Source organism: Pinus tabuliformis, chromosome 2_2, assembly GCF_031772625.1.
Source record: "Pinus tabuliformis cultivar Carrire ecotype Pingquan chromosome 2_2, CPIR1, whole genome shotgun sequence".
Classification (NCBI taxonomy): Eukaryota; Viridiplantae; Streptophyta; class Pinopsida; order Pinales; family Pinaceae; genus Pinus; species Pinus tabuliformis.
Window position 1 is genome coordinate 883232715 of NC_142300.1, and position 24086 is coordinate 883256800.

The following is a 24086-nucleotide window of genomic DNA, read 5'->3' on the forward strand; positions in this document are numbered from 1 at the left end:
ACGATCGCCAGATCTGGAGAACAATCATGGGAATCAGGGCTTGATTAAGGCCGATCCATCAGATCTGAAACAAATATTTATCAGATCTGTAGAAGGCAAACACTGTTGTGCACAAATCAAGGAGGGGATGGATGTCCAGGAGTTAAAGAAACAGATCCAGATCAAATTGGGAATTCCGGCAGCACTCCAAAGTCTCTTATTCTCAGGGATCTGTATGCAGGACCAACACACTCTCCAGCATTACGGAGTTGTCAAAGATTCAACCATCATCCTCAACCTCAGACTCCGAGGCGGATGCAAGGGAACCAACTCAAAAAATCCAGGCTCTTTCCGCGATGCAGTTAAAGGAAAAGAACCAATGCAACACAGAACAGCATCCACACCAGAGCTTCCAGGACCCTACATTGTGGAACAGAAGCCAGAAGCACCTATGCTAACTATATCATTGCCGGAGGTAATAGATCTACACTCAGATCTAACTCATAATGCTGTTATATGCAGATTTAACGGTTATTGGCCCAAAGCTGATGCACTACACCAATGGATCTACACATCATGGACAACCAATTGTGAAATATATCTATGCCCTAAGGGATTCTTCATAGTCAGATTTAGCACAGAGCTGGAACGAGACAATACCATTAACCAGGGGCCTTGGTTCTGGGGCAATGCTGGTCTCTTTCTCACACCCTGGTTCCCGGAGTTCGACGCCAATACCATGGTAGTATCGACAATTCCAGTCTGGGTAAGGCTACAAAACCTACCACTGCATTTCTGGCACCGAAAAGCTTTAACAGCCATTGGGAACTCCTTAGGAAAACATCTCAAAATAGATGAGGACAGAGCAAACCGGGGAATTTTCACATATGCTAGAATATGTGTAGAAGTGGATCTAAGCCAAGGACTCCCAGATCATATTACATTGAATTTCAATAATTCACTGTGGACGCAACAACTAGATTACGAAAACACGGCTTTCAGATGTCGCAGCTGCTTGCAGACAGGGCACCTACAATATGCATGTCCACTGACTTGTAAGGAGCCTAAGGGGAATAAGAAACAACAGAAAAAGCCAAAAGGTTGGCAGCACACTGAACCACTGGAGGAGGAGGCACTAAACACGGAACCCACAGACATATACAGGAGCCAGAAACAAATGGAGGAAGAGAACACCGAAGGGCCCAAACTTGAACCAAACAGCATGGTACGGCAGCAAGAACAACAGCTGGAAATAAGCGGTGCCAAACGAGCATATAGTACCGAAGGATCAGACTCGGACAAAGAACAACCTGGGCACATAGAGGAAAACCAACTTGCCATAATTGTCCCCACTGCCAACACTGGAGGCTGGCGAAAAGTGGAGAAGAAAAAAGGAAGGAAAATATAGGCCGGTAGACACAATATCTTAAATTTTGCTGCATTCCTTTCTAGTCTTATACTATTCTGTGTTCTTATTTCTGTTATGCTGCCTGTTATTACAGGAAAAGCCATATGCATATGCTTCAAGCATCTACAAAATGTAATTTTATCAACATGAATAAAATTACGATTTTTTCCTAGGGGAAAAAAAAAAAAGATGAGAAACGATACTCAAAAAATGAATAATATCTTGATTATATCACATCGTACTCATAGTATTGATGATATTTTATAGAGTTGTTCTAGGCTAACAAACTTAGTTAAAGAATATGCATGTACTAGATGGTAATTTATAGTCTTCCTTCTATTAGATGTGGTAGATGGTAATCATTTTGCATACTAATTATTTTAGTTTTGTTGAGGAATCATGATAAGAATGTTGAAGATGTATTGTTGTTTTATTTGTGTTATTTTTTGAGATGATGTTATATTGTCTTAAGAGCACATGGTATTCACATATGATGTTATGTTAACATGTCATTCCATTAATTTATATTAATGTAATGTTATATATTTGATAAAGATATAATGAGGTTATATTTCTTATTACACATTCCATGATGTGATGGCATGTTGTAATGGTATGCCATTTTTTAACAATGGTATGCATGAGCATGTGGTGCATTATTATTCAATATTTTGTGATGACAATGTTGTGTTTTCATGATGGCATACAATAATTAGAACGTGGATTTTTTTTTATAAGATAGTGATGTTATACTTATAACTAATGCGTTGGGTGCATGTCGTGAGGTGGTGATTGACAATAAATAATCAATGGGCCAAGAGAGCTAGTTAATTTAATGATTTCATGATCGCCATGATACCTACGAGAGAGAATATTTACAGAGTAACACCTTATGGGTTGTGAAAAACTCAATTAGTAAACCAATTTTTTATGAACCTTACACCTTAAAAAAGCTAAGAAACTGATAATTACACTCCTCTTTGAGGGGGAAACCTCCTTTTACAATGAATGCAATGTACAAGACAATATTTTACAACCTTGAGACTAGGTCTACTTAGTATATATATAGAGGAGAAAAAGGGTACAATTATAATAAAATGGGACTGTGAAAGGTTCTAGCCTATTGAATATCTAGGACTTAATAAGGGGTTTTAGGGTTAACATGGGGCTTATAGAGGGATTAAGATTCCTCTCCCCTTCAAAAAGTGTTTTCATCAACACTATTATTTGTGGGTGTTTTTTTTCATAAAGAACTCATCTTTCCATGTCACTTCTTCCACTGCTAGGTACTCCCAATATTCAACAATGGAAGTACTCAATGATCTCTCAATTTCCCAGCTGCTTAGTCCTTGTTTCCATGATTTTTTTTGTTCTAGTATGATTTTGCTTTCTTCAGTAATATCAAGTAAAATATGTTGGACTAGGATCTTGTCATTGTTTACCTTGTTTAAGAAAAAAACATGGAAGACTAGATGTACACATGAATATGGAGGCAACTCCAATTTGTAAACCATAATTTCAATCCTCTACAACACATTATAGGGGCCATAATACCTTAGTGCTAATTTATTGTCCTCCTTTTGGTGCTTGAGGCACTTCTATTTATATGGTTGTAGTCTCATAAATAGTCAATCCCTATTGGAAATACTAGGGGGGTGAATCAATATTTCTTTTACAATTATTATTTTATGCAAGTTAAGACCACCTAATAAACCAGAACACCAAAATGAAAGAATAATTTTATTAAAAAGAATAATGAGCACTCCAATCTTCTTTACAACAAATCAGGTACAATGATACTTCATGGCTCCAATCTTCAAATCAACCAGGCTCCAACCTGTACTATAAACCCAAGCTCCAACTTTATCTTCTTGAGGACTCTAATCCTCTCAATAATTCAAGCTTCAAGCTAGTTTTCCACAAGGCAACAACCTTGTGTGAGGACCCCAATCCTCTAGGGCTCAAACCCTCTTAATATGCTTCAATTATTCAAGATAGTTACTATGGTTCTTTAAGGCTTCCAAAATCTTCTACATCAAGCCTTGAAGGAATTCCCTAAGAGTGTTGTTGCTTCAACAATGTTTTACGTATAAATCCAAGTTCTAGTTCATCAAATGTCTAGTATGCATCTTCAGAAATATTCATGTCTGCATAAAACAATTTTCTTGTATGCTACTTCATTAGATATTAAACAATGCTACTCCAAGAAATGAATAATAGTGTATACACAAAGGATATTCAATGAGATTAGTTCAATTTAATTCTACAATTTGCGCCAAATGATGCATCTACAATCTTCAATATGTCCTCAAGAACAATTCCTAAAGGTCTTCAATATGTCCTCAAGAATTCACAAGTTCCAGCTTCAATATGGCTCTATGGAAGTGTCTCCAAGATTTTTTTCATCAACTAAAAAATTACCTCCTAGATGGTCTTCAAATATCTCTTCAATACCCCTTCAAGGGTTCAAGGACTACTTCATAATGGTGCTCTTCAAATAGCTCAAAGAGGCTTCTTCAAGGGCCCATAAGACTACTCTTTAAGGATCTTCAAGTGCACTTCAACAGGCAGCTCCACAATGTCTTGTACTTCAATACTTCATCAAGTATTTAGTAAGGATGCTTCATCTCCCAAGATGCTTACTATCAATGTTATGTAGAGTTCTTCTCGAAGGTGTACGAAAAGAAACCACTTTAGATTATGGATGACAAACAACCTTAACAGTAAAAATGGTTGTAAAACAATGTGGATCTGCAGCAAATGATAGAAACAAAACCTGCCAAAGTCCTGATCTATGCAATAGAAATAGTTAAACAACAAAATGGAATAGTAAAATAAGTGCAAATAACTCCAATAATCCAATGGAAACCAAATATAAAGAATATGTTTTATTAGATGACACCTGTGAAGGGAACAAATAATGTTACCAGTCCCCCTTTGTGGGATGGGTTCTTGGCTATCCTCAATGTCTTCAACTTTGTAGAGTCTCTCTCTTCTCCACAATGTGTAAACCCAACAAACAAAATGTTTGAGCTCAATGGGAACTCAAAAGAAAAAGGCAAATGGTGAGCGACAATGATAATAATCAAAGCTACAACAGTGAGTGCAACAATGAAAATGATCAAAAGTGAAGAATGAATGTAAAACCTTTCAATTTATAACAAAATATTAGGTTATTCTCAAATAATGGAAAATAATAAAAAATTATTAATCAAATTCTAGAATTAACCATTTGAAATATTTTATTGTATTTGGTTGGAGGGAAAAAGTATTTCTATTGGTTAAATACTTTTATTTAGAAATAATAAATAAATAAATAATTTATTTATCATCTCAAGGAATGTGGTTAAGGAATAATATGTTGGCATTATGACACAGGTTCAGTGCTATGACACAGGTGTTGTCCTTGATGGCAACTCACTCAAATGATAGATCACAGTTCAGGCTCTCAGAATGAAAGAAAAAGAGATATACGTAGGTTCCTCTTAACCAAGTCGCATATACACGTGGGTTTGATCATCAAAAGGCACGTATACATATGCACGCACTTTCATGCAAGGAAAAGTGCGTACATGTGGGAAAACTTATTTTTGGTCCATGGTATTTAGTCCTTGGTATTTGAACCTATGGTTTTGGACCATGGCATCTCGTCCGAAGTGTTGAACCCAGGTATTTGGTCCAAGGTAATGGTTCTAAGTGGTTTTGGTCCATGGTATTAAGTAAGGCATAAGACTATAAAAGGAGGAGAAGATCATTAGGCAAATTCACTCAAGCATTGAATATCTTATGAGAGCAAGATCTAGAATTGGGTTATGGTGCATAGCTGGATCTAAACCAAGGAGGAACATGAGCGCTAGAAGAAGCATAAGTTCTATTGTTGGGTCAAGATCTTAAGGCTTGAATAGTAGTATCTTTGTGTGACTTTGATCTGTTATATTTGGCGCAGGAGTTGATCTATAAATCTGATAATCTGGGTATAACTGATGTCTGAATAAGTGAAAAGGGTAAATTATATTTTATAGATTTGTACGCAGGTTCGACACAGCAGAGGTGCATATACATGCTGGTTAAGTAAGTCAAAGCAGTGTATACACTGGTTGGCCTTAATACAGAAGCGTATGCACACAGGTTCTACATATTGAAGTAGCGTACGTCTCATGAAATATGTTTTAGCTACTTTTGTTTATTGCTGTAGTGTTCTGGGTTCAAGATTGGTTTCTGGTTACTGTTAATGTATTCTGGTTACAACATTCAGAGAAGTAATTGTTTGATTCAGTTTTGATTGAAGAAAAGGAGATTGGTTGATGCAGAGGTATTTGATCTTTGATTACTTTCATTGATGGATCCAGTCTGAAAATTTATGAATCATGGTCCCTCGAAGAAAGAGAAGGTTGTAGCCTTCTGTAGGTCAGCACCTACGTACTAGTACATCAGCTAGTACAAGAGCTAAGGGGGTTGTAGCTCCCTTCCAGGAGAAGCTGGAGAACGAGAGAAGGTAGTAGCCTTCTGCAGGTAGAAGCCTGCGTACTGGTATAAGACTGCACCAGTACAGAAATATTGTAAAAAGAAGTTTCTTATTAAAAGAAGATAGAGACGAATTGCAGCAGGTGGTTTTCACCCACATTGGGTTTCCACCTTATATCTTGTGTCCATGTGTGTGATGATCTGTTATGTTTTACTGCACCTGTTTACTGTTCTTATGGTTAATGAAGTTCTGATGCACTGATTAAAGATCAACATTTAATGAATCATAAGTTTACTAATATACGCTGGTTTCTTTAGACACAGTAGAGTATATACACAGTTTCCCATAATTGAAGTAGCGTATACAAATCTGATTGTGAAATGAAAAATAATTGATTTGATAACACTGATTCACCCCCCCCCAGTATTATTTCCAACAATTGGTATTAGAGCCAGGTTCTTCAGAAGAAGCTTGATCGCTTGGAGGAAGATCTATCATCACGAGCAACTACGAAAAAGAGGCATCTATCAGGCCACCAATATTTGATGGGAGCAAATTCATCTACTGGAAGGTAAGAATCACAACCTATCTTCGATCTCTTGGTACAAAAGTTTGGGATATCGTGGAAGCAGGATACACATTTCCATCAGCAACTCCTACAGATACGGCTGGTAAGAAGCAGTATGAAACAAATTCAAAGGCTATCAATACTCTATTAGGGAGTTTATCTCAATCAAAATTTGTCAAGGTTATGCATCTCAAAACCGCAAAAGAAATATGGGACAAGATCATTCTAAGCTATGAAGGAGACGATTAGGTAAAACGTGCAAAACTACAATCTCTCATAATTCAATATGAAAATCTGAGAATGCACAATGATGAAAGTGTGGCTAATTATTTCTTACGTATAGATGAGATTGTTAGTCGTATGAAAAACTTGGGTGAAGAAATAAAAGAAGTTACTTTGGTTGAAAAGGTTCTAAGATCTTTGTCTTCTAAGTTTGAATCAAAAGTTTCTGCTATAGAAGAAAAGCAGAATCTACAGAGAATTACCATGTCACAGCTGCACGGAATCCTAACTGCTTTCGAAATGAGAAAAGGGGGACCATCAGATAGGAGATAAGTCGCATTCAAAGCTTCAGGAAAAGGAGATTACAATGAGTCAGGACATATGTCATAAGGAGAGGAAGAATCAAACTTTGTCAAGAACCTTCAACGGGGTTCTGGAAGATTCAGAGGTAAGCTGCCTTTCAAATGCTTTGCCTGTGGAAGAGTCGGTCACTATGCAGCCAAGTGTCCTCATAAAGATAAGCTTAACAAAGGTAAGGAACCAGTTAGATGGAACAGAAAACAGAATGTAAGTAAGAATATCTATTATACACATGAAGACAGTGATGGATTTTCAATTAATGACGAAGATGAACAATGTAATGATTATAGACTTTTGATGGCTTTTGAACATGATGATTTCTTCGATGCTATAGATGAAGATGATCTCTATGAAGAAATCTCTAAACTTAAAATCTGTTTAGAAGAAAAGAGTATGATCATAGATACTCTGACATTCCAACTTGCTAAAAGGGAAAAACACAATGAAAAGTTAGAATGTGAAATTGTGGGACTTAGAAAAGATATTGAGAAAACAAAAGCTCTTAATCTAAGATTTGCTAAAGGATCTGAAAATTTAGATGAGATTATCAAAGTGCAGCGTTCTCCTCTAATTAAGACAGGTCTTGGATATTCTGAAGAAGCATCTCAAGCATAGAAGCCATCCACCTCAAAAAATTATCTAGATGCAGCAAGGAGAAGTGAACATGCTGACAATCGACAGCAAAGGCATAAAGCAGATCACCAGGTAAATCAAGGTCAATCTACTTCAAGGATGAACAGAGATCACCAAGTAAATCAGGGGCAATCTACTTCAAGGATGAACAAAAGTTACAACCAACCGCAGGTAAATCACTCTCAATTTTCCTATGGAAACTACAATCACCTAGACGGTAGGTTTGATAATCGCAGGAATTTCTTCAATGGCCAATGTTTCTCTTGTCATAACTTTGGACACAAAGCTGCTCAATGTGTTGCCTACAAGACCATCATGACTAGAGAAGCACAAAATCAAAGGAGTGTGACTGGGATCATGAAAAGGACCTATAATAACTTTTCTACCCTTGAAAATGAAATAGAATGTTCTATTTGTAACAACTTCGGTCATGAAGATTCTGAATGCAGGAGTAGGTTTCGACAAACAACTCAGAAGGAGCAAGCTTCATTAAGTCCCAAAACATGGAGAAAGAAAGAACCGCAACCAGAAAGATGTGGTATAGCCTTATATGCGGAAGGACAAGAAAATCAGTGGTACATCGACAATGGATGCTCGAAACATATGACAGGTGATAAAGAAAAACTTCAGTCATATAGTGCCTTAGAAAAGGAAAGGAAGGTCTCATTTGGAAATGACACCCCTGCACTCATAAAAGGTAAAGGTTATGTTCTTTTGAAAGAAAAGGTCAAAGCTGGAAATGTTATGTATGTTGATGGCTTAAAGCATAATCTATTGAGTGTCAGTCAAATGTGTGATCAAGGAAATGAGGTAATATTTCGATCAAATGGATGTATTGTTCATGAGCTTGATACAGGAGAAACAGTGATCAAAGGCATAAGAACTCCAAATAATTTATACATACTCAAGGGAGGACAATAACAATGCTATCTAAGCAAGAATGATGAACACTGGCTATGGCACAGAAGATTGGGGCATCTAAGCTTCTCTCAGATAAGGAAAGCATGCAAATATCAGGCGGTTCGTGATCTCCCTGACATCAAAATTCCAGACAATACAATATGCAAATCATGTCAGTTTGGCAAGCAAACCAGAACTAATTTCCCTGAGAAGGAAGGATCAGCTAGTAAGCCACTTGAACTTGTCCATACTGATGTATGTGGTCCATCCAAGAAAAGGTCACCTCGAGGAGAAGAATACTTCATATTATTCATTGACGACTTTTCCAGGATGTGTTGGATGGGACTCCTGAATCATAAATACAAAGCTTTCGAAAAGTTCAAAGCATTCAAAGCCTTGGTTGAAAACAAATCAGATCACAGAATCAAATTCCTCAGGTCTGATCGAGGAGGGAAATTTACCTCAGATGAATTTTTCGATTTTTGTGAAGAACATGGAATAAGAAGGGAATTCTCTACTGCAATGACTCCTCAACAAAATGGAGTAGTAGAAAGGATGAACAAAATGGTTCAACAAATGGCTCGTGCTATGCTTGATGAATCTGGAACTCCTACAACCTTCTGGCGTGAAGCTGTATTTGCTGCCATTATTATTCTCAACAAGACAAACGTCCGGGTGAACAACACTCAGACTCCTCATGAACTTTGGTATGGTAAGACTCCTACGGTAAAATACTTCAAAATTTTTGGAAGCAAATGTTACATCAAAAGGACTGATGAAAACCTTGGCAAGTTTGAACCTAGAGCAGATGAAGGCATTCTCCTTGGTTACTCTCCCCATAGCAAAGGATATAAGTGTTACAATAAAAGACTTGGAAAAATTGTTGAAAGTATTGATGTAGTGGTTGATGAAGAAGGAAACAATCCTAGGCAGGTAAAATCCGAAGATTTTGAAGATGATGAGGACTATCCTTCAACATCAAATCAGACTTATGATGAAGAAGAAACATATGAGGCACCAGAAGAACAGATAAGGGTAGAAGAAAAGACTCCATCCAGGTATGTCCAAAAGAATCATACAGAGACTCAGATTTTGGGGCAGAAAGAGGCAGGTGTACAAACAAGAAGAAATATTTCAGAAGCTTCAAGCTATCAGGAATTGCTCTCCTCCACTGAACCACTAAATGTAAGCGAAGCATGCAAAGATGAATGCTGGGTCAAGGCCATGAATGAAGAACTTGAGCAGATTGAAAAGAATAACACTTGGGAGTTGGTTCCTAGACCAAATGATAAGAATGTCATAGGGACAAAATGGATATTCAAAAATAAGTTGAATGAAAATGGAGATGTTATTAGAAACAAGGCCAGACTTGTTTGTAAAGGGTATGCTCAACAAGAAGGTATAGACTTTGAAGAAACTTTTGCACCGGTTGCTAGACTTGAAGCCATAAGAATGTTCCTTGCTCTTTCTAGCTTTCAGAAGTTCAAAGTATTTCAAATGGATGTGAAATCTGCCTTTTTAAATGGAGACTTGGAAGAAGAAGTGTATATTGAGCAACCAGATGGATTCATCCTTGGAAATGATCCAAAACTTGTATGCAGACTTAAGAAGGCACTATATGGTCTTAAACAGGCTCCAAGGGCTTAGTATTATCATCTGGACAAATACCTCCATCAACAATGTTTTTCAAAAGGATCAGCAGATAGCAATCTATATATAAAAATTGATAATGATAAATTGCTAATACTTGTCGTGTATGTTGATGATATCATCTTTGGTAGCAATGAAGAAGCCATGAGTCAAAACTTTGCTTTGGTGATGCATAAAGAATTTGAAATGTCCTTGCATGGTGAGCTGACATATTTTCTTGGTTTACAAGTCCAACAAAATAAAGACGGTATCTTTTTATCACAAACCAAGTACCTCAAGTAGATCTTGAAGAAATATGGCATGGAAGATTCGAAACCAATATGTACCCCTATGGTAACAGGATGTAGCCTCAGCGCTAATGACGATTCAGCAGCAGTACATCAACCAACCTATAGATCCATGATTGGTAGTCCGCTCTATCTGACAGGTACCCGACCAGACATCATGCATGCAGTGGGAATAGTTGGAAGATTCCAGGCAAATCTAAAAGAAGCACATCTTCAGGCGGTTAAAAAGATTTTCAAATATCTTCAAGGAACACAAAACTATGGCTTATGGTATCCTAGAGATACAGATCTCACACTTCATGCATATACAGATGCAGATTGGGCAAGAAGCATGGATGACAGAAAAGCACTAGTGGTGGTGCATTCTTTATGGGTTCCAGATTAGTATCTTGGTTCAGCAAGAAACAAAGTTCAATTGCTTTATCTACAGCTGAAGTGGAATATGTGGCTGCTGCATCTTGTTGCACACAACTCCTTTGGATGATGCAAACTTTGCAAGATTTTCAAATCACTTGTACTCCACCTATCTCCATTTTATGTGATAATACAAGTGCAATCAGTATTTCAAAGAATCCTGTCATGCATTCAAAGACCAAGCACATACCTATCAAATATCATTTTCTCCGAGAACAAGTGCTTGAACAAAAGGTCAAATTGGAGTATGTTCCCTCCAAGGAACAGGTTGTTGATATACTCACCAAACCACTACCCAGGGAGACATTTGAATACCTCAGACAGAAGCTGGGAGTATTTGATGCATCATCTTGCTGTTGAAACTTGTATGTTTCATAGAAAAGTAGTTGTACGTGAGTCTCATGTGGAGCATCCGCGTACATACGCTGATTTCTGTGGATACAGTCGCATATATGTTGATTTGAAGACAAACAGTGGGCCAGGCTCAGGATGAAAAGAATCTGATATGGGTCTGACAGAGACCATCTGGCACAGGTTCAGGGGGAGCATATATACTTCTAATAATGCATTGTTGGCATTATCTTAGAAGATCTTGGTTCAAGTTCACAGTTGTTTTTGGTTTCAGGTGGAACAGGTGCAGAGGGAGAACATGGTTGCTAGTCTAAATGATGATTGACAGATGCTGCTGATGATAGTTGTCGATGACTATCATAATCTTGTTGTAGATATTTCATCTCTATGTCATGTATTTCTTTTCTTATCAAGGTCATGTAACGACCTACTTTGGTTTCCCCACTATGCCTGGGATGAATGATGTAATGTTCTTGTTTTATCATGTGTAAACCTTTGGTGTATCCCAACTTGGTTGGGTAGATGAGTCAATATTGGTATATCCCCACTTGGTTGGGAGATGGATGTATGTATGAGTCTTTGGTGATAGGAAGGTCATTTATGATGTATAAAGTCATGTTTCTTCTTGTAGAACATCTTCTTGCAGACCTTGCCTACAGTCAGGGGGAGCATGGACAGCACAACAGAGCAAAGATTTCAGCATGTACTCAGGGGGAGCATAACCCTTTACACTTGATGACAAAGGGGGAGAATGACTTTGAGTGACTTGGGGTTGCCATCAAGTCCAAAGGGGGAGATTGTTGGCATTATGACACAGGTTCAACGCTATGACACAGGTGTTGTCCTTGATGGCAACTCACTCAAATGATAGATCATAGTTCAGGCTCTTAGAATGAAAGAAAAAGAGATATACGCAGGTTCCTCTTAACCAAGTCATGTATACACGCGGGTTTGACGATCAAAAGGCACGTATACATATGCACGCACTTTCATGCAAGGAAAAGCGTGTACATGTGGGAAAACTTATTTTTGGTCCATGGTATTTAGTCCTTGGTATTTGAACCTATGGTTTTGGACCATTGTATCTCATCCGAAGTGTTGAACCTAGGTATTTGGTCCAAGGTAATGGTTCTAAGTGGTTTTGGTCCATGGTATTGAGTAAGGCCTAAGACTATAAAAGGAGGAGAAGATCATTAGGCAAATTCACTCAAGCATTGAATATCTTATGAGAGCAAGATCTAGAATTGGGTTATGGTGCATAGCTGGATCTGAACCAAGGAGGAACATGAGCGCTAGAAGAAGCATAAGTTCTATTGTTGGGTCAAGATCTTAAGGCTTGAATAGTAGTATCTTTGTGTGATTTTGATCTGTTATATTTGGCGCATGAGTTGATCTATAAATATGATAATCTGGGTATAACTGATGTCTGAATAAGTGAAAAGGGTAAATTATCTTTTATAGATCTGTACACAGGTTCGGCACAGCAGAGGCGCGTATACACGCTGGTTAAGTAAGTCAAAACAATGTATACGCTGGTTGGCCTTAATACAGAAGCGTATGCACGCAGGTTCTACATATTGAAGTAGTGTACGTCTCATGAAATATGTTTTAGCTACTTCTATTTATTGTTGTAGTGTTCTGGGTTCAGGATTGGTTTTTGGTTACTGTTAATGTATTCTGGTTACAACATTCAGAGAAGTAATTGTTTGATTCAGTTTTGATTGAAGAAAAGGAGATTGGTTGATGCAGAGGTATTTGATGTTTGATTATTGTCATTGATGGATCCAGTCTGAAAATTTATGAAACGTGGTCCCTGGAAGAAAGAGAAGGTTGTAGCCTTCTGTAGGTCAGCACCTACGTACTAGTACATTAGCTAGTACAAGAGCTAAGGGGGTTGTAGCTCCCTTCCAGGAGAAGCTGGAGAACGAGAGAAGGTAGTAGCCTTCTGCAGGTAGAAGCCTGCGTACTGGTATAAGACTGCACTAGTACAAAAATATTGTAAAAAGAAGTTTCTTATTAAAAGAAGATAGAGACGAATTGCAGCAGGTGGTTTTCACCCACATTGGGTTTCCACCTTATATCTTGTGTCCATGTGTGTGATTATCTGTTCTGTTTTATTGCACATGTTTACTGTTCTTATGGTTAATGAATTTCTGATGCACTGATTAAAGATCAACATTTAATGAATCATAAGTTTACTAATATATGATGGTTGCTTTAGACACAGTAGCATATATACGCAGTTCCCATAATTGAAGTAGCGTATACAAATCTGATTGTGAAATGAAAAATAATTGATTTGATAATAATGATTCACCCCCCCCCCCCCCTTCTTAGTATTATTTCCAACATAATAAACAAATAATGATTTATTTAAGTATTCCTAGGGGATTTAGTCAAACTTGACAAGGAATAATAACTAAATAGTGATTAATTAATTATTCCTAGAGAAAAATAAGAAAAATAATGATTTATCTATTTATTTCTCATGAATGGGTCAAATATGACAAGGAATATTAGTTAAAAAATGGTTTAATTAATTATTCCTAGAAGATAATTAAATAAATAATGATTTATTTAATTATTCTTCATGGGTTTAACCATAAATAACTTAACAAATGTGATTTATTAAGTAATTTCTTACAGTGAAAGCAATTTTACTATGGCAAAATTGGTCCTACATGGTGTACTTCAATCCATCTAGTAAGTTATGGCTAGATGATTAATTTTTGGTGATAACAGATTGCCCCCCAATATACAAGTGTTAGGAGCAAAACGTATGACTGAAGTACGTTGTAAGGACACAAACACTAGACACTGAAGGGGAGTCAGAGAGAGAAAGAGAGACCAATGGAGCTGAATTGAAAGAGGATAGTGACTGAGGGGGCAAGACCAACTAACTAATTTAAGTCTCCTTTTATGATGTGGTACATGATCTCAGTGAGTCGGGGGAGGCATACCTATACCCACCAAGATAACTCAGTACAAAAAATAATAATGCGCCCAAAAAAATGAAACTAAGCACTAAAGTACATGCTGAATAGTGCAAGACATGCTCACATAAATGAGCCAAAAAATAATACAATGTATCCCATATACCTAATGTGCCTAGAAAAACATGAGCCAGGACTGAATACAATAACATCTTAGTACATGAGACATAATGGCCCTTCCCTCTAAAATAGGTGGGAGGGAGGGTATAACAACCAAAGAAGCCCTGCTGAATAGGAAAGGGCTCTGCAAAACTGAATGGATCATCTGAAGGAGACATGCATGCTATGAGTATTTCAAGTGATAGGAACCAAACCCATCAAATCTGTGGAGCTGCATCTGAGGTTGTGGCATAATATGAAGTCATTTTGGAATTTGGGGGGCTACCTGAAGGGCCACCCCCTGATGAGGTCTGAAACATCTCACACACACCAGGGAATCACTAGTATAATCTGTTGCATCACTGGACCATCAAGTGTATGAATCATGAGCATGAAACAACCAAGTCAAAGGGAAATGATGATTCCCTTTGCTTGATCTGAGGCACCGAACAAGAGTGGAAGCTGGAACCAAGATACACTACCCTCTAGGCCGTTCTTCTGGAATAGATGTGTTAATGTCGATAGAATAGGGCTCACCATAGGTGAGGCAATGAGGATCCTCAACTAAGGCACGAGGGAAAATAGTAATGTGACTGATGGAATGACACCAGGGAAAATGGGGAAAATGGGACTGAGGGACAAATAGATGACTTCCCTTGTCAGAGCATAAAGTGCATGGTTGACCTGGCAGTGACTGACTCGACTCTGGAGGGGATGGTGGATAGTATGACTAAAGGCCAAAATGGGCAACACGAGATGAATGGTATGCAAAGATGGATGGAATACTGTGACATGATATAATGGGACATGAAACAGACTCCATCGATGCAAAGGTGACTCATCACAGATGCTCTGAACAAGGGTGACATGATGATGTTGCCACACATAATAGGTCCGGTGGGGACCATGAAAACATGAGCAAATGATGGTTTCCCATAACAAAAATCGACGTGTGAGATGAAAAGTGCCAAGGGAAGGTGGTCCCCAAAGTACAAGCATCGCATATGAAGAAATTCAACTTTAAGAGGCGACGAAGTGACCCTTCTTGGAAAAATGGCTTTTGGGTGAAGTGTCAAATCGTAAAAAATGAAGAGAGACTCGTTATAGTGCTCAGTGAGAGCTTTCCAACGATACTAGTGGTTCACCAAACCGAGCTACAGTTTGGTCGCAATGGGCAACATAAAAACTATGGGTTTTTCTAGAAAATGGCTTTTTCCCTCCAATTTAATTCATTTGCTAAGTGAGTTGTGGTGAATTTGAAGAGGAGGAGAAGGCCATAAATCTTGTGAAGATTGTAGCAGATAAACCAACTGTCGGAATTAGGATCTACGACTTTCAGGTAGGTGGCCTTACTCATATTTTCAATTTTAGTGGTTTACTTGCTGATTTTGGTGTCGCACAGCTCCCAAGGAGACCCATGTGGCTCCTCACGGTTGGCTCACTCTTTTTTGGGCCTGAAGTGCGATTTGGCTCGCAGGAATTGGTCAAAAACCTGCGAGCTCACACTTTTCTGGCTAAAAGCTGTGAGCTGGACCTGAGAGGGAGGGTGATCTGCTGGCCTGGTGGGGGTTGGAGGCTGAACAATCAAGACCAGTGTTTTCATCTCTGAACTGACAATACATGTGGTGTTTTGCAGGTATGGCAGAGTTGAAAATCAATTGGCGTGAACGATATTTGGACACCCTTCGATCCGAGATTCATGGGGATCAAGTGGTTCGAGGGGCATTATCTCGCTACGGGGTTCTCAAATTGTTAGAGAACCCATTGATGAGGGTAGGTGAGCCCTTGTTATCGAGGATCGTGAGCTATTGGGACCTCGACCAGGAGGTCTTTATGGTGCAAGGGCACAGGATCGAGTTCACTTTCCAAGAAATTTATTTCTTGACCAGACTCCCCCCCCCCCCGGGGGTGGTGGGGGATATACATCTGGTGTTGCCTCATGGGAGGAACATTATAGAGTTTGTGGATTGCCATTGTCCACGGGGTGTTCGTGTGAAGGGCATGACCATCCCGATCAGTGATCTAGATAGGCTAGAGACACGGGTTGTCGCCGCAACAGTGCTATGGATTCTGGACAGCCAGGCATTCCACCACATCACTGGTGAGCAGATGATGCTTGTCGAGAGTGTATTGGCAGGGACCTACTATGGGTGGGCCCAAATGATTTTTTCGTCGGTGAAACGACAACTGAGTCTATGCAGGAGACACGTTAACCATGACTGTGTATTTGGTACAAATTTATATGCTTTCCTCTTTGATAAGATACCCACCATATGCCTTCATGTACAAATCCAAGATGGGGGCTCACAGGAGCCCAGGATGCTCCATTGGGGGCATCTACTGCGAAGAGGGATAGGAGGGAGGGTCGGGCATGTGTTCCGACCTGAATTTTTCACACATTGGGATCAAATACCTCTATACATAGATGATTATCCCTATAGTGGGATGAATTACCAAGGTGATCCTAACCTACCACTTCCACCCGAACATGGGGACCAGACGATAAGTGTTAAGTTGTTATTTTTATGGTGCATTTCATATTTTTATCACATGTATATGGTACTGAGTGTAAAATATGTGGTATGCAGATATAGCACCGATGAAGCCGACAAGATATGCAGGTCGAGTTGCAGCGCCTAGGGTTGCAGATCAGGGAACATCATTGTCACGCCAGGGTCTAGACGACAATGCTCTACTCACTGACATACGTCGTAGATGTGATGTGCTCCTGGTCGGAGTTTCTAAGCATGGGTGGCATGAGCTAGACAATCAGTACGCAGATGAGTGTACAGGTCTTCCCTCAGAGTGGCGAGGGATCATGCGGCACATGGTGATGGTCGGTCAGGTAGTATGTGATCTACGGCAGGTGGAGTAGAGCCTTTGGCGCGGGATCTGCCAGACAGTGAGTAAGGATGGGGACATGTGGGTCCCTTTGTTTTGATTTTTGTAACATGTTATGGGCATGTCAGATGTATTTAGAGCTATGGGCTCCAAACACTTATATGTTTTATGTGATACATAATGTGATTATGCATGTTTTATATGACGATGATGGTTCGCCATGTGTTGTGTTTATGGTTGTCTTTTGTGGTATACATGTGATAAATTCCAATCTAGAATGTTATTTGCAATGGTATCTACAAAGTTATTTTGGGCTCTAGGAACATGACTGAAAGTAATGGTTTCAAATTCACGTACCAACAACTTAACTCGTAGATATTTTCTAAATAGGACTTGGTTATGCACATGATACACACCATTCAATTGCATGACAAGCAACAAGGAATCTAAATGAACATGAAGATGAAGGATGTGATGAGCAAGGGAATCGACTAACAAACCTATCATTGCATCATATTCGTCCTAGTTATTGGTGGCAGATCCAATGCACATGCCATTTGAATGGACTAACGTGTGCAAGGGGGTGAAAATGGCCCATGCTGCCGAGGCTAGATTCCTGGAGAAATGACTCGCACTGTCGACATAACCAATATATAGTGTGGATGATGGATCCATCTGAAAGGTGCAAAAGACAAAAAATGAGATGATGCAACCTACCTAAATGCATAATAGAAATAAATACACGCAAATCAATGGGATATGTTATGGGTAAAATTTATTAAGGTAGAGTGCATTACGAGGATTAGGAAGAAGTTAGCCTTCGAAATCCTCCAGAATATATGCCCCCTTGCCTAAGTCCTTATGAATGATGTAAGGTCCTATCCATAATGATTTGAACTCCCCATGTCCTAGGGTATCATGGGTCTGGTCATACATTAGAACAAGATCACCTTTGTGGAAGGCACGAGGGTGGACTTTTCAGTCGAATTGGGCTTTGGTGCGCTTTTTGGCTGCTTTAATGGTTTGTAAAGCAACATGACGGTCTTCAAAGGCAAGCTCAAGCATGACAAGTCATTGTTATAATGGTTGGGTGTCGGGGAGAAGTTCGACCGCTAGGTGAAGGGAAGGGATCTCACACTCAATTGGTAAGACTGCATCCTCCCCCCAAAAAAGGTGAAAAGGAGTAAACCCGGTGGTGGTTTTAACAGAAGTTCTATAGGCCCACAAAGCTGGGAAGAGCATAAGATGCCAGTTGGTGTTGTGCTTATTCATCGTCTGCTGAAGCATCGTTTTGAGAATCTTGTTGATTGTTTCAACTTGTCCATTACCTTGGGGGTAATAAGATGATGAATATTGGTGTTGGAAGCCCAACAACGAGGATATTTCACGTCATACCTCATCTTCAAAATGTCGGTCATGGTCAGAGACCAATTGTTTTGGAACCCCGAATCGAGCAATAACATGGTTAAAAAATAAAAGGGTCGTGGTAGCCACCATGTTGTTGAACATAGGCATGGCCTCAGCCCATTTGGTAAAATAGTCAACCGCCACGATAATATACTTATGGTTATTAACAGACGGTGGTCGACACTCCATAAAATCAATGGCCCATTTGTAGAAAGGACCGATTGCGATGACAAGATGGAGGGGAGCCAGTGGGGCTCTTGCCTTTGGGGAAAAATGTTGGAAATTGGGACAGTGCTTGACTGCCTCAATGCAATCACTCAAGAGAGAAGGCCAAAAGTAACTAGCGTGCATGATTTTATGGGTAGTGGCCATACTAGAGAGGTGACCACCACAAGTGCCACTATGACAGGCATTGAGCACTTGCTCTGCTTCAAGATGGGTGAGACAACGATGAAGGATAGTATCGACACCACGACGATAAAGATCATCACCGATGAGAAGGTAGCGAGGGGCCTGGTATCAAATTCATTGTCGATCATCACGAGTGAGATGGGGGGAAAACGTCTGGGTTTGCAAATATGTGAGAATATCCCTGTACCAAGGATCATCTAAAGTGATAGCGAACAAGTGTTCATTAGGGAGATTGTCATTGATTGGCAGATCACGTGAACCAGTGGGAAATTCAGAAATGAATTCGGCAAGGGCCAAACCTTTCTTACTCTTAGGTGTAACAAACTCAAGATTGAACTCCTGGAGGATAACGATCCAACATGCATACTTCCCATTAATTATCCGTCTACTCAATAGGAAAGTCATGGGGTTGGAGTTTGTCACAACCTTGGTGGTACACGTAAGGATATAGTGACAAAGCTTCTAGACCGAGAACACGACAATGAACGCCAACTTCTCTTCATGAGAGTAGTTCACGGGGGGACCTACGAGATTCTTACTGACATAGTAGATAATGTGCTCATTCTGATTATCATCTTCCTAAATAAGGACCCCAACTATTGAATAGGCAGAAGCTGAAATGTACAGGATGAAATCCCTCGTGAATTTAGGGGGACTAATCAAGGGAGCGGAAGTGAGAGCATGCTTCAGGGCATCAAAAGACTATTGAGTGTAATCATCCCAAACAAATGGAATGATCGAGTGAAGGAGCCTAAGAAAGCCATGTGCAGTGGTTGCATAGTCAGGGATGAACTTGCGAAGGAAGTTGGCTTTGCCTTGGAGGCTTTGTAACTGGCACAAGGTACGAGGAGGTGGTAGCTCAAGAATGGCTTGAACTTTAAGGGGGTCAAGTGTGATACCGTCTTTCGACACAATGAAGCCTAATAGATGGCCGACAGGAACACAAAATATGCATTTCAACGAATTAAGATGGATGTTATACTTGCGACACTGGAGGAAAATGGTGCGCAAATCATGAATATGTTGCACCCGAGACCTAGAGTGAGTAGTGAGATCGTCAAGGTAAGCAAGGATAATATGTGCCAAGTCATGAAAACAGTATGACATGGCCCACTGAAATGTGGCTCCAACATTCTTCAAACCGAATGGCATGACCCTATATGCAAAGGTTCCCCACGGACTAATGAATGCAGTTTTTAACTAATCGGCATGTCAGATACTGATCTGGTTGTACCAGGAGAATCCATCCATAAAGGATAGAACCTTGTGCCCCACACACTCATCAATGATTTGATCAATAAAGGGTGTGGGAAAGTTGTCTTTGGGACAAGCTTTGTTCAGGTCACGAAAATCTGTGCAGACACGAATGGTGCCTTGCTTCTTGAGAACAGGAACTGGGTTGGATACCCATGTGGTATACTCGATGGGATAGATGAAACTAGCCTACTTGAGCTTGTCGATCTCAGCTTTGATGGCCTCACGATGAGAAGGGTGAATGGGTCTCAACTTCTGACGGACAGGAGTGGCATCAGGCCATGTGTTGATATGGTGTTCAACAATGGCGGGATCAAGTTCGGGCATCTATGAGTAAGACTAGGTGAAAAAATCATGGAATTATTTGAAGAGCTTGGTGTAAGCCTCAATTTCTTCCAGGGTGCACTGTGCCCCCAAGGTAATGTTTTCTTCGATCCCTGGTTTATCGGAAATGTTGATTTTGATAGTAGGAGATATGTTGGCCATATTCCCTTCTTCGAAAGTGTCTGGTGCAGGGATGGGATTTCTAAACCAATTGACTTCACCATGAATGAAGTATTTAGATTCCATAACATATTGGTCATGAGTCTGTTGCAGCAGGAAGTGTGCACGATGGTGCATATCATCCCAAGGGTAATCAGGGGTAGACATGGCTTCCATGATGTCCTCATCGGAATGGAAGATGGGGGGATGGGAGGAAGATTGACTACATGATGCGGTAGAACTACCTGGTGCATCATCCTGAGAAAGAAGGTTCACATACGCATCATCTGAGGTGGTAGACGACGAGCTAGTAGATTGAAGATCTACCAATGTTGAGACCCAGGTTTTTGACAAGGGAGGTTCGACAGAAGCGTGCGCGGGAACCTCAGAGAGGTTTTCCTGTGAAGATCTCAAGGATGATGATAGGTAAAGGATATGGACCGTGGAGTCTGTCATCTCGACATCGGGGGGAGGGATCATGATGGTGGGACTAGAGTCCCCCTGTTTTGGTGTACTAGTGGTACCAGAATCCACAGGTAGAGGAGTATATGATCCACTATGAGTGGCCTCGAATTCACGAAGCACATGGAGGCAGTCGCGAAATTCGTCAAGACAAGGGAAACAATGGGAATAGTGACCATAATGATCGCACAAAGCACAAGGGTGATTCATGCACAATGATTTAAGTCTCTTGGCTGAATCAGGTAAGGTAACTTGGACCTCAGGTATGTTAGACTCAGGAAATGTATCATTGACTAATGGTTTGAGATGAGGAAGCTCAGGACAGTTATTGGTGGCATGCCCAACAACATTACACAAAGCACATGGAGGTGTCAACTTTGGAGCCTTGGGAGCTGGAGGTGCTTGGGGAGCCTTGTCCTTAGGTTCCTTCTTCTTGGCTTTTCCCCCCTATTCAGGTGCTTTCGCAATAGGAGTGGGTTCCTATTGAAGTTGCAGTGGAACTGGAGCAACGACATGGGTCATAGGGACCAATTGAACTAGGGTCAAAGCATGATATGGTTTGAGTTGACCAGGCGGAGTGCTTGTTGGGGGATCAATGTACTAGACTGGCATCCCCAAAATCATATTATAGAGACTCAACGAAGCCATGACAAGGACATAAAAGATTCCAAGAGGAGGAAATAAAAAATGTATATGTCCTATAGGATAATGTCCTGGCGGAATAGTTCCTGGATGGTTAAGACCTGGAGGAAGAGTTCTTGGTGGGAACAAAGGAGAGGCACCCACAAAAGGAGGAGGTCCTGGAGGGGTGGATCCGGATGGCTCTGCTGAAGTCGCAACAGTAGGATGTTGTGGAGCTAAATGTTGACCAGAGGTACCAGACTGATTTTGAGCAACTCGTGACACTTGTAACATGCAAACACTCAATGAACTGGGCTCAGAGATGGGAGGGGGAGGACCAGGGAAAGCACCCAACAAGGTGGAATCTTTGTAGACTCCGGGCAAAACACCGGTGAGAGGGGTGGCAAACTGTTTTCCAGACATCGATGAGATAATGGACTCAGGGGAGGTCAAGGATGACAACTCGTAGTATGTCAACTGATTGATAGTGATGATCTTCCCTTCATGGGGGAAGCACATCTTATGGAAAACCGCAGATGCAATAGCTAACATGGCATAAGTGTAACTACGACCCAATATAATTTTTTAATCTAGAGGGGTATTGATAACCTCAATGTCTACAGAAACAGTCTTGCCCACAAGAGTCACTGAACAATTGTGATACGTGCTGAGAGGTTGGGAGGAGTGACCCTCCCAAACACGTAAAGTGATGGTGGATGGGGACAGTTCATGTGACTTCAGTTGCTTCCAAATGGGGTCGTTAATCAACTAGTTAAAATCTAGGAGACTTAACCCAACCATGAAAGGTAGCAAAGGGGCTATCAGAACCATTCATGTCATGATTCTGCTAGATGTGACTACCGAGATAGAACCAAAGCCACCACCAGGTTGGTTTCTTGCACCTGCAGTGGGTCCTATAATTGGAGGGATTATTGACGTCACCACTCTTGAAAAGAGGTATTGCCAGACTAGTTGTCCAATATGTGGGGAACCCCTGTTGTATGATGTTGTTGAAATTTTTTGTAATGTGAGGTGCAAGAATCTTTAAGCCCCACTTTAGATACTCTGCTTGAAGTTCAACTAAGTCTTTTTCTTTTCCAACACCCAACTTCTTAATACCCATCTCTACCTCTTGCACCGTGAAGAGTTCAGTATCAGTGTTGACCAAGGGAGGAGGGTCAACCTTGGGATCCTGCTCATAGAGTTGTCTTGCATAGTCAAACCATTTAGAATATGTAATACTATTTTCAGTTTGCATCTTTCTTGGTTGGAGCTCCTTCCAAAATAATTTGGGGTTATTTTTCCCAAGGAAGATTAGTTCTTCCCTACTTGAAACCATGAAATCAACCTTTTTCTTTCTTAATATCTACTTCTAACCTTTGAGTTTTATGTTATCCTTGTTAGACTCTTTCCACATTCTCCTTGCCTTTTTGCATTCCTCGTCAAACCAAGCGTTAACCGGAAAGCAATTTGTTTCAGGGTTCTTATTTTTTTCCTCTTTTGCACTCTGCAAGTGCACTTTGAATTAAATGTGTTAATTCGTGACTATGAAGGCCGTGAATTGGGATTTTGTCCTTCTCGAAGAGCCCCTCTAGTGTCTTTTTGAAGGTATTGCAATTTTCTGGAGTCAAAAGAATCTTGCCCATTGGGAGATTTTGTTGAACACAATGAGTTTTTGACTCTAATTGCTTCTTTCGAGTCCAAGAGAAACTTAATAAATTGGCTTGTGATATGATTTTAAGTCCCAAAGATAATCTCCAATCAAAACTTCCTACATTTTCTCACACAACCCATGTGAGCAAATTACATAATCTATTACACTTGCTCCATTGTAAGTATTGCAAGTGAAATTAGCATACTTTGCCCATCTAGTCAAACCATTACAAATGACTAAATTGAAAGCTCCACATAGAGTAAGCAATTGTTCACCAAAGAGATTGTAGCCCTTGTCCTCTGAAATTATTTCCCACTGATGATTACTTTCTTCTGTAAGCTGAATAGGGTTACAATCTTCTTTACAGCAAAGAATGCTAGCTTGCTCACCTGTAGTCCTAGCATTGAAATCACCACTATAAGGACTTCACTTGGCTGAGAATATGTTGCAATATCTGCTTTAAGGCTACAAATAGATATTTGTGGTCAAGCCCTCTACTTTTGTAGATTTTTGAAACTTGCAGCACAAAATAACATGCTGTAATTTTGATATGATTCCCATTTTCTGATATTTTAAACCAAATGAATTGTTTATATGAGTCTTCTTTTTCTAAGTGAATGAGAC